We start from the raw sequence: 12,430 nt of genomic DNA on the forward strand, positions 1-12,430 counted from the left end.
GAACAGATAAGTTTAACTGCTTTTATATAGTTTAAAGGTATAGTGTAATAAACTTTATGTAAATATAAAAAAATGAAAAACAAATATGTTATGCAGATTCTGTTTGCATTTCAAGGTCCCAGAATGCAGAGGGCTCAAAATCAGTGGAACTGGAAGTGACTGCTCTGCACAAATTAAGTGCCTAGTGCTTGGAACCGTGATTTGATACTGTCTATGTGGTATCCCATGGTTTGAAGGAGTTCATTTGAGAAAAGTTTAATGTATTAGAGCTTCCCCGATTAAATTCTAAGGGTGTAGCATAACCTAAGAATAGTACCATATCATAACATTCTCTAAACCTACTTAAACCAGAGCAGAATCCTGAGCAAACATTGGGTGCAGGCAATGCAGGAACAATCCCCTGCATGGGACGCCAGTCCATTGCAGGGGACCTACTGTTCGAAGAGTAGTGTAACTATATTTATTAGTTTGGTTTGCTATTTAAACATAATAAATGGCTCATAAATTTTCTTAGATTTTATTTTTCAGTTATGTTTATGTATAATTAAAACTTGAAATTACTTTGCATTCAAATATATACAGAGTAGACATACACTATATAATAAAGTTTAACTATGAAGTAACTACAGTATATTACAATTGTTGCTAAATCCACAAAGTAATAAGAAAACTCAACACACAAATTCACCGGGGTTACACAACTTCAAATGTACCTGCAAAAATAAGTTATATTGAATTGATTGCCAATTAGAAGTACGTGAAACTATAAAAGAGATCTGACAGTCATCACTTTGATATGTGAGTTTTCAAAGAAACATAATTCCAAAAGGCCAAAATAGTTGAACAGTAAAAATTATTTAATATGCCTAGGGCAATAGTCAAACATGGGTAAACAGCAATGGCAAAATGAAACTGGCTTCAAGGCAAAGCTTATAGACATGGACAGACAGATATTTCACTGGATAGTTGCTAAATACCACCATAGTATAACCACAGTAATTATGAGCAACTCTGTAACCCAGTCTGAAATCTTTATATTGTCAATATCATAAAGGTGTCATTTATGTCAGGGTATTCATTCAGAAAATGGTTGTATCCAATGTCTTTGTATTAAGATGCATACAGTAAGGAGCACAAAACCTGGACCCTGAAAGATAGAAAAAGTAATGTGATCAGACGAGTCATCTTTCCCTGTGTTTCCTATATCCTGGTGGTTTATATTTGAGGAAAACCAAAAGATAGATTTAACCCCTATTGTCTTTGGCCAACTGTTAACCATTAAGGGATTGGTTATTGTATGGGCAGCCATCTTGGGGGAGAGGTCTGCATGCTCATATAATAGTCAAGAAAGACAAGGCTGTTTATTTCAGAATTATAATGCCCCAAAACAATCTATTTGTCATGAGTTGGTTCTCTTTTAATTTTATTCAATGTAATACATTTCTGTCTGCGTTAGTTTCAATACAAATTATGTTTTTTGCATTTGACAGCTGTGGGTTAACATAGTTTCATTTTTGAAAGTAATTTTAAGGGGTCAGAAAATGACCATCTTTATTTTTATTATTTAATGTGGTACCATTTTATTTTTTGTGGCAGTCGCCATTTTGTGGTACTATGGCTAACACACAACCAGGAGTTGCTAGGGCTGTGTCCCCAGAAGTCACACTGAATCGCAACAATGATTTACGGTTTAAAAGCAACACATGCATGTGTCAATGTAATAATAGGCTTCTTAGCCATATTACCTGGTAATAATATGAAATCAAGGTTAAATCTATTTTATGAAACAACACACTATTTTACTTAAGATTACAAAATGTCCTGCACTCCAGCTATACAAAGAAATCTAGAGAGGTGGGAATCTTAATACATAAAACATGGTGCTGGGTAATTTACTTAAATCTAAAGTAATTTTGATAAAGAGCTATGCACCTAATGTAGTTGATGAAGATTTCATCCAAAATGTATTTGCATATATTCCCAACATGAACACTCATAAATTTAAATGGGTGGAGAAAGGTCTTCAACTACAGTGGCAATAACATCTAATACCGCAAAAACAATCACACAGTTTGTACTGGATCATAACTTATAAGACTCATGGAGATGCCTAAATCCAAACTCAACAGCATAGTCCTTCTTCTCATCAGTACAACATAGTTACTCAAGAATTGATTATTTCTTTATTGATAATATTTTATTACCCACTATCAAATCTTGCAAGTATCACAAGATTTGCTGTTTTTATCTCCAATCCTGCCTCTCTGTAAAGGGCGGGTCTACAAAGACCTAAAACAGAAGGGAGCATGGCACTACTTATACAAATATACAGCTATTAAGACTTGGACATTGACATAAATTGATGAATACACACAACCCTGGTGTGCAATAAAAATAAAAATAAAATCCCGCTGTACTTCTTTATATGCCCTGCTTTGTCCCCAACAGTAAATACAAATTATTAATTTACCAATAATCCAGTTGTCCATCAATCACTCAGTATATGGAACCAATGCTGGAGGCATTTGAAGGTAGAAACATTTTTAACTGTTGCACCTCTACATGACAATCACTTTTTTCTACCTTCTGAAACCTACACAGTATTTAATGCTTGGAAGACGTTAGGGATTAAAACATGTTTTTGCATCTTATGAACAATTATGAGTCAAGTTAACACAATTTTTGCCACTATTTTCAAACTAGAAACCATTCGACTTTTCGGACAAATGGTTTCTGCAGATGGATTCTTCCACTTCTGTGGTGTCTTGACATTCTGCATTCTTTTGATGAGCTAATGGAAAGTTGTTTCCTGTGTTGTAAAGTGAACATTAGGACTGATTACAATGTGAAAACACTTAAAGAATGTAGAAAAGATCCAATACTAGTTATCAAAGATGTGTATATTCATAATTTTTAAAAGAACCACTTAATTTATCTGATTGTCTATTACAAACAATTTACTTGTATATATGAAAAGTCTGAAACATACCCATGGATGATACCCAGCTTTGGATAGTATTCAATCAAACTTTTGGCCATAGCAGCCAGCTCCTCACAAGTGGGATACCTTGTGCCTCCCCTATCTTGCATTTCATTAGCTCAAAGAATTTAAATCATGCTCATCATGGTGTTTCTTATGAAGTGGTGCCTGACCTCTTTGGATATACTATACACATTATCCCTGCCACAATGCCACAGGTCAAAATAACAGATTTCCTCAAGCTGTGAATCAGTATAAAGAACACAATCAGGACTGCTTATTTTTAAAGATTTTCTCAAGAGTCTTTTGTGGTGTAGATGTCCAGGACTGGCTCATCTCTTCTTCTTCAGGTTTCACAGCAGCTTCTGAAATTGAGGGAAGCTCCTGCATTAAAAAAAAAAATCAAGACTATCAGCTCGAAGAATAATTTAGATATAGTTCTTCATAATTATGTTTAAAAATCTGAACAATATATCATTTTCAGCCACCTACTATATATATATATATATATATATATATATATATATATATATATATATATATATACATTCAGTACTGTGCAAAAGTTTTAGGCAGGTGTGAAAAAATGCTGGAAACAAAGAATGCTTTCAAAAATGGAAGTGTTAATCATTTATTTTCATCAATCAACAAAATGCAGTGAATGAACAAAAGAGAAATCTAAATCAAATCAATATTTGGTGTGACCACCCTTTGCCTTCAAAACAGCATCAATTCTTCTAGGTACACGTGCACACAGTTTTTTGAAGGAACTCGGCTGGTAGGTTGTTCCAAACATCTTGGAGAACTAACCACAGGTCTTCTGTGGATGTAGGCTTCCTCACATCCTTCTGTCTCGTCATGTAATCCCAGACACACTCGATGATGTTGAGATCAGGGCTCTGTGGGGGCCATACCATCACTTCCAGGACTTCTTGTTCTTCTTTACGCTGAAGATAGTTTTTAATGACTTTGGCTGCAAAATAAATTTGGGGCCAATCATATGTCTCCCTGATGGTATTGCATGATGGATAAGTATCTGCCTGTATTTCTCAGCATTGAGAACACCATTAACACTAGAATTACCAGAGCCTACGAAAAAACTCGTAGATCCGGCCCACCTTAAATCGCTTCTTAAAACCCTTCTCACCTCTCCGCCAGCGTCTTTTGTCATCTAAATGTACTGATAAAGACAAGCTGACAGCAGCCGGCTATTCCATCCCCCCAACGACTTAGAACGTAAACAAGCTTTTCCCAGCTAATGCCTTGATTGATTATCTGGGAGTGAAGTGGAGTTTTAGAGTAGAAATAATAAGATTGTTATTTGGAACACACGCATTTCATATGTGTTGCATTTCTACAGTAATCTGTGTAAACACATTGTTAAAACAGAAACGGTTTACAATATTCTAGTAGCAAATGACAAAATGTAGGCATAAACTATATAATGTATGAAGCCTGAAGTCCAAATATCAAAGAAACACTTTCACAAAAGGTACAAATAAAAGCCACCGCCAAAAAAACCCGTCTTAGTGTGAGACATTGACATGACTTAACTATCACTGCTTCAGTGGCGTAACAGTATCAGTCGCTGACTGGAAATCAGAAGGTCATGAGTTCGATCCTGCACAACTCCCATTTGAGAAGTGTTCTTATTTTCACTATTTTAGAATAAAAAGATACATTTGATTTCAGTCTGTAACAGCCGGTGTAATTTATGATATTTGTAAAGGTTAGCTTTATTTTTTTAAAATTCACTTTTCATTGTCTCAGTCGCGTTCAGGATCCATCCCTACCGCCCCCCACCTGACACTGCTGTTTTTACATAAAGACACGCTATAGTTCTACAGTGTATCACGATACATACGACCGCGTGTTTTTTTCCCCCAGTATTGCCAGTCCCCACGTGTTGCTGTATGCTGTTTCTTTTGTACTCCAGGACATGCAGAGGAAAGCATAGTAAAGAGCAGTAACTTCAGCGCTATATGCAATCATCAGACACTCCCCATCTGATGCTGTTTTCACATAAAGACGCGCTTAAGCTCTGCAGTGTACTTGTAACTGCATTGTCGTACCAATGCTTGCGAACTGAAGTGTCTGCATGCACTTTTCGTGGCATTATACGTGTATTTTTTGAGCATGCCCATGTAGCTCAAACACAGGAACATATGTTGATATAAAAGTATAACAAAACAAGTGCACTTTTATTCAAGACTCTAACCGAAGAAAAAAGAAAGCAAGTTACAGTAGGTGGAATGCTAAGAACTGCTGATTTCCATTCTGTGCTATATAACTGTTAACATTTGAATCTGATGATTGCATATAGCGCTGTCTTATTTAGTGTGCGCAAAAACATGCAGGTGGCCAGTTGCTGAGTGCTACAACGCACATTTTAAAAAAAGAAAGAGACAAATATATGTGACGTTTTGAAGAAATCATTTTATGACGCGAATAGTACCAATCAGAAAACATTGTCGAAGTAATGCAATATTATTTGAAAATGAACAGCGTCAGGTTGGGTGTGAAGTTATACTGGCGCTGTTTGAGTCAGATCAGAAGCTGAATAAGCTGAAAAAGCTCCTGTTCTGACTCTAAGTAAAAAAGCATGAATTAATCAACAGAAATAACTGCGATTGACATTTTAAAGTTAACGATTTACAGTGCATACCAATTTATAAATTCAATGTCCGTTTGAGGGAAAAAAAAACACTTTCTTCAAAGCTGGGAATCGAACTCGTGTCTCTGTGGCACAGTAAGGCAGTGGTGCTCCAAGTCAGCAAACCGTCCTTATAACTTATTTTTTCAAGATCCATAACACACAGACAGACCGAGCACTGCGTAATACAGAGACAGACAGGCAGAGATATACAAATAAAGAGGGAAGGCACATGTACTGAAAGAAAAAAAAAATCAACATGTGCGTTGTTTCTGCAGCACTGAATAAGCTCACCCGCTCTAACATCACCCCTCCCCCGATCTGACTCTCTAAGTAACAGCGCAAGTACAGACACAAATCAAGTGCATGTGTGTACTGTATAATATTAACAAAAAGAGCAGCTTACTACTGGAAACGGCAAATATAGGAGTGAGTGGGGATCGAACCAGGACTCTTGATTACACTTGGTTTGCGTCTGTACTTGCGCTGTTACTTAGAGAGCCAGATCGGGGGAGGGGTGATGTTAGAGCGGGTGAGCTTATTCAGTGCTGCAGAAACAACGCGCATGTTGATTTTTTTTTCTTTCACTACATGTGCCTTCCCTGTTTGTTTGTATATCTCTGCCTGTCTGTCTCTGTATTATGCAGTGCTCTGTCTGTCTGTGTGTTATGGATCTTGAAAAAAATAAGTTATAAGGACAGTTGTTCATGTTAATTGCAGTCTCAATTGTTAAAAAAATATTTTAAAAGGAGCATCCCACATGAAAATATAACGATCTCATTAACTGACAGTGCATACCAATTTACAAATTTTATGTCCGTTTGAGGTTAAAAAGAAAAAAAAGAAGTAACACTTTATCCCCAGCGGGGAATTGAACTCATGTTTGTGAGGCAGAGAAAAGCTACTCGGTCTGAGAGGCAAATCTTAGCGCGCTACGCCACAGAAGCTGTTATATGGTGTGTGAAGTTTTTGTGGAAGTGTTTATTTGATATTAGGAACTCGGGCTTTACACATTCTATAGTTTATGCCTACATTTTGTAACATTTATTACTAAAATATGAAAAAGTTTCTGTTTTAGCAATGTGTTTACACAGATTACTGTAGAAACGGAACACGCATGAAATGCATGTATTCCAAATAGCGATCTATTATTTCTATTCTAAAACTCCAGCAGTTCAGTCACTCCCAGGTAATCAAACAAGGCATGAGCTAGGAAAACTTAGTGAACGTTCTGCGACGGTGGGGGATGGAATAGCCGGCTGCTCGCTGCTCCTCTTAATCGGCACATTTAGAAGACAAAAGAGAGGTGAGAACGGTTTTAAGGTGGGCCGGATCTACGAGTTTTTTCGTAGACTCTGGTAATTCTAGTGTTAATCCTGACCAAATCTCCAACTCCATTTGCAGAAATGCAGCCCCAAATGTACAAGGAACCTCCACCATGCTTCACTGTTGCCTGCAGACACTCATTATTGTACCGCTCTCCAGCCCTTCGACAAACAAACTGCCTTCTGCTACAGCCAAATATTTCAAATTTTGACTCATCAGTCCAGAGCACCTGCTGCCATTTTTCTGCACCCCAGTTCCTATATTTTTGTGCATACTTGAGTCGCTTGGCTTTGTTTCCATGTCGGAGGTATGGCTTTTTGGCCACAACTCTTCCATGAAGACCACTTCTGGCCAGACTTCTCCGGACAGTAGATGGGTATACCTGGGTCCCACTTATTTCTGCCAGTTCTGAGCTGATGGCACTGCTGGACATCTTCCGATTTTGAAGGGTAATAAGCTTGATGTGTGTTTCATCTGCTGCACTAAGTTTCCTTGGCCGACCACTGCGTCTATGATCCTCAACATTGCCCGTAGTTTTGTGCTTCTTCAAAAGAGCTTGAACAGCACATCTTGAAACTCCAGTCTGCTTTGAAATCTTTGTCTGGGAGAGATCTTGCTGATGCAGTATAACTACCTTGTGTCTTGTTGCTGTGCTCAATCTTGCCATGACATGAAACTGTCTTCCACAACCTCACCTTGGTAGCAGAGTTTGGCTGTTACTCACTCACATTCTTTGTTTACAGCATTTTTTCACACCTGCCTAAAACTTTTGCACAGTACTGTACATACAGTGGAACCTCGGTTCATGAATGTCTCTGAACACCTACAAATCGGGTTACAACCAAAAAGTTCGCCAAACTTTTGCATCTGTTCATGACCACACACTCGATATACGAACAAGCCAATTTCCCTTTCGGTTTGTGCGCGCCGATGATTTCCTCATGTGTTCAATCTCTCCCTGTGCAGTGAGCGAGAGAGAGAGAGCGTGAGAAAGCGAGCGAGAGAGAGAGGGAAGGCTGCATAAGGCCGAGAAGACAGTGAAAGAATGCACCGGGCTTGTTTTTAAAGAGACTGATTCGAGCATTGTTTTAACCTCGTTGTATTTAATGAAGACTTTTTTCTATTGGATTTTAACCTCCACTTCACTTCTGTTTACAGCGGTCGGTTCGTAGCATGCATTGTTGCAATGTTACTTTTCTTGGTTGTTTATTAAATTACGGATTTTTTCAAATGTTGATTTTTTTCCCTGTGCTTAAAACTCATTAAAAAAAAGTGTTTTTAGCGAGCGGTTCGTAGCACTATAGCACAAACTCTTGCAATGTTAGTTTTCTCTGTTGTTCAAGGTTTTCTCAGTGTTATTCAATGTTTTTACATTTAGTTTACTATTATGCTGTGCATTCTATGGTATAATTAACTATATTTGTGCTTAAAAATCTTTAAAAAAATATATTTACATACAGTTCGTACGGTCTGGAACAATTAATTGTATTTATATACAATCCTATGAGGGAAATTACTTCGGGTCACGACCAAATTGGGTTACGACCAGAGTTTTGGAATGAATTACGGTCATGACCCGAGGTTCCACTGTATATATATTTGAACGTGTGACTTTAGCAGTCAAAAAAAAATGTTGATTAAATAATTTTCCATGCCACACTCTGGAAAAGATGAGCTTTTAACCAATTAATTAATTTTGGAATTTATAATTTAATAAAAATGTACAGTTTTTCGAACTGTTCATTTTAGCATAATACTGTAGATAATGTTGTAGAGGACTCAAACAAATTCAAATGTAATTTTTCACAGAATAATATATGCTTCAATATGATTTATATCACCACAATGTCCCTAATAATGTAGAAATGATTAAATTGTTACAATATTCGGCAGTCCTTGTACATTTCTTCAAAGCCACAATTAAAGTACACATTTACATATGGAATTACAGTAATCCATCACTTATCGCGGGAGATAGGTTCCAAGGCCGACCGCGATAACTGAGTTTCCGCGAAGTAGGGACACCATATTTATTTAATTATTTAACGTGTATTTGGACATTTTTAAACCCTCCCTGTATTGTTTACAACCCACCCTTTACTCTATTAATCCTAAATTATTTAGCCAGACGCATATTATTTTTAAGTAGTATTTACGGCTTGATTTTTTTCCCTAGCATAATCTACTTGAATAAATCATGTAAAACATCCTAAATTATTTAGCCAGAGACATGATGATTTTAGCATTATTAGTGGAATAATCGTTTTTAGTTTAAGCACATAAAACAAAATGTACTCATATGTATTAAGGAAAATTACTTAATAATATAAAAAACATTTTATATTGAAATGAATACATAATGCATTTTGGTGTTAAACATGCTTTTATTCCATGTTACACTGGTATCAAAATATTAAACACTTTGTAAAATAGTGTTTACAGCATTTTTAAGAAAAAACAAAACCAATTTGTAAAACAGTTTGTAACTCACAATTTATGTCATTGAAATCAACTGTTTAGCATCGAACCAGATAAACTGTTGTAGAACAAGCTGCAGAACAATCTCAAACCTCAACCTGGGCATTTTCACCAAAACTTGGTAACAATGGAATGTGTCTCTCACAATCTAATACACAAGTTTGTTTTTGAGAGATTGTAATTTGGGGGAAAACCTGCAAACATCCAGTTCCAAGAAGAACTTCTGAAAGGCATCAAACCTGTTCCTCAGTTGTTTGGGATAGGTGAGGTTTAGTGCATATGTGAATCCAAGAAGAATTGCGCAGGCTCTAGTCAGATTTCCCAAGCCAGTAATGACTTGCACACCCTCCAAAACAATGCTAAAGTCCTCCTGGTCATCCTTCTTGCAGACAGCAATTTTCATTACCTGCTGCAGTAGACTTTGCTGCACATCCTCATTTTCATACTGTAAAACAAACATAACATATTTTATTTTGAAGATCTGGTATTTATGTAGTTTATTTGTGTAAGATGTTCAAACAAGTTTTTCCTCATAAGAACTTAAAATGCAGATACGTCAAGGAAGTACAGTAAACCATTTCTAGGTTCATATCTTTGTAACATTGTAAAACACTAACTCCCCAAAACTTGTTTCAGTGGACTATGGAGACTGACACTACAACAAACTCAAGTATACTATGGCTAATGGCGGACAGGATGTTTTCAGAAATGTTGACATTGTTTAATTTATTTCATTTATATTGCTGACACTAGTGCAAGAATTTTTTTACATGAGGAACGTACTTATGTTTAAGATGTATTTCTGTTTTTGTAAAGGAAAACAAATGCTAAATGCAGTTTTCTGAAAACAATAAATATCTGAAATAGTTTTAGACACTTACATTGTACTCCTGGATGAGGTCTTCCTCCTTTTCACCCAAGTAATTGACCAAGCAACGGAGGACAACATCTCTTGTCTGTTCTATGTTTTGATGTGAGGTCTAAGGCACCAAAAGTGTAGAAATTAGTAATAGTACCCAATAATAATGAAGCAAATATCAATCAAATAATAATAAAAAATACCAATTAAAATACCCGCTGTATGGCACCCATTTTCTTCTTCAAAATCTGTCCGAGTGCTCCTCCTTTGCAGGAAAATATTGTGAAAAGTTTAGGAGTGTAGTAATCCAACATCTTAATAAATGTTGGCTCAAGGTGCAGAGTAGTAATTCTCCTAAACTCTTCATTAATCTAAAAAATGAAACACACAAACACTGATTATAATTATGTTCAGTTGACAACCACATTATTATCTGTGATGGTATTTAATGACAAAATGTAAAATCCCAATGTCAAACAGAGCAGGCCAGCGATCTTTAAATTCTGCAACTGTCTGGCACAATTCAACCACCTCATGTCTTCGTAGAGCAAAGGTTTTTGACATTTTTTCTTTCACCACAACTGCATTGTCCCTCTTTTTCACTTCAGTCAGGAGTTGAACTCTCTCTTGATCCAAACTGTCCTGATTTTCACCTGGTGGGTATGGTGGTAAGTAATTCACTTCTGTTTTACGAGGTTTTTTGACATTTTTTGCAGGTTTCCTGTCTTCAGGGTTCTTCTTTTGAAGTGTGTTACATGCAACCTCAGGAAAATCAAACTTACTGAGTCGTCTTCTATAATCTGCCATCTTGTACTTTAGGCTCATCTGCCAACCATAAAAGCCAGAAAAACTGCCTAGTTCCTTCAAACATGGATATTTTCGGATAAGTGCTTCAGCAACACTGGCAACCTGAATCCCAGAAGGATATGATGTGTAGGTATGAATAGCCTTTACTAAATGCTCATTTACATCCCTCTTCACAGTTTGAACATTTAGAAGGCTGCCATCTTTCTTGTAAGCCTCCATGCCCTTTTTGAGAACCATCTCTACTCCTGGAGAAAAAGATGGAACTGGAAACTCCTGAGGCCACGGCAACCTATCAGGGCTACTTTGGGGAGAAAGGATGCCTGTATCTCCAGAGGAAGTGGATGTGGATAGATGTTGGCCAACATCATCAAGTGGACATGTAGTGCAAGAAATAGAGGATTCTTCATCTACTGAAATTGACGTACTGGCACTAGTGTTTCCTTCATTTTCAGCAAAGAGTGTAAGAATAACTGGTGTAGGGAAGACAACTTTTATAGTATGCGTGTGCTGAATTTGGTCAGTGGATGCAAGGGTAAAAAGTCATCAAATTCAGAATCTTTATACTGGAGAGAAAAATCCTCATGGATATCAAATGCCTCCCTAACTGCTAACGTAAGGTCATCTAAAGTTTTTGGGATTCCTGAGGGAAGGATTAACTTCCTGATTTCTTGTTTAATACGTACTCTTAATGCTGCAGGGTCCATGTTGTCATCTGAATGCCTAAAAAAAAAATAATACAAAGCACAAGTCTGATGAACATCAAGTCTGTAACAGTTCAGATTAACATTTATGAAACATTTGACATAAACCTAAAGTTACTAATAGCAAAATTAAAACTACTTGTAGGTATAACTTAAATATTATTATTTTACTGACACTGTCATTCTAAACATGCGTCTATGGATGTTGAACTGAATGTTAAGGATAGGATATTTCATCCAAAAAACGAAAATTCCTTATCTTTTACTCTTTACTTACTCTTTTACATATGAATTATGCTTTTATGGATTGACAGCCTCTTGTACAAATCATACTACCATCATCTAATAAGAACAGCAGATATGATGTTTCAGGGTGACAAAGCGGTTTTTACCCAAACAATAAGCTGCCAGAGGATACCAATCAACAAGTGCTTTGTGCTCAACAAGTTGTACATCCCCACTTGACTGAAGACAGTAAGATCTCAAATGTTCATTGTACCAAGAGCTAAAAGTCTTGACAATGAAACTAAGACTTTTGTCCAAAACAACAATCTGCATAATTTCAGCAAAGTCAGGTAAACCTCCAGTGCAACCATAAGGCAGAATCATGCCCACTCTGTATGTTG

The sequence above is a fragment of the Erpetoichthys calabaricus genome, chromosome 6 (assembly GCF_900747795.2).
Source record: "Erpetoichthys calabaricus chromosome 6, fErpCal1.3, whole genome shotgun sequence".
NCBI lineage: Eukaryota > Metazoa > Chordata > Cladistia > Polypteriformes > Polypteridae > Erpetoichthys > Erpetoichthys calabaricus.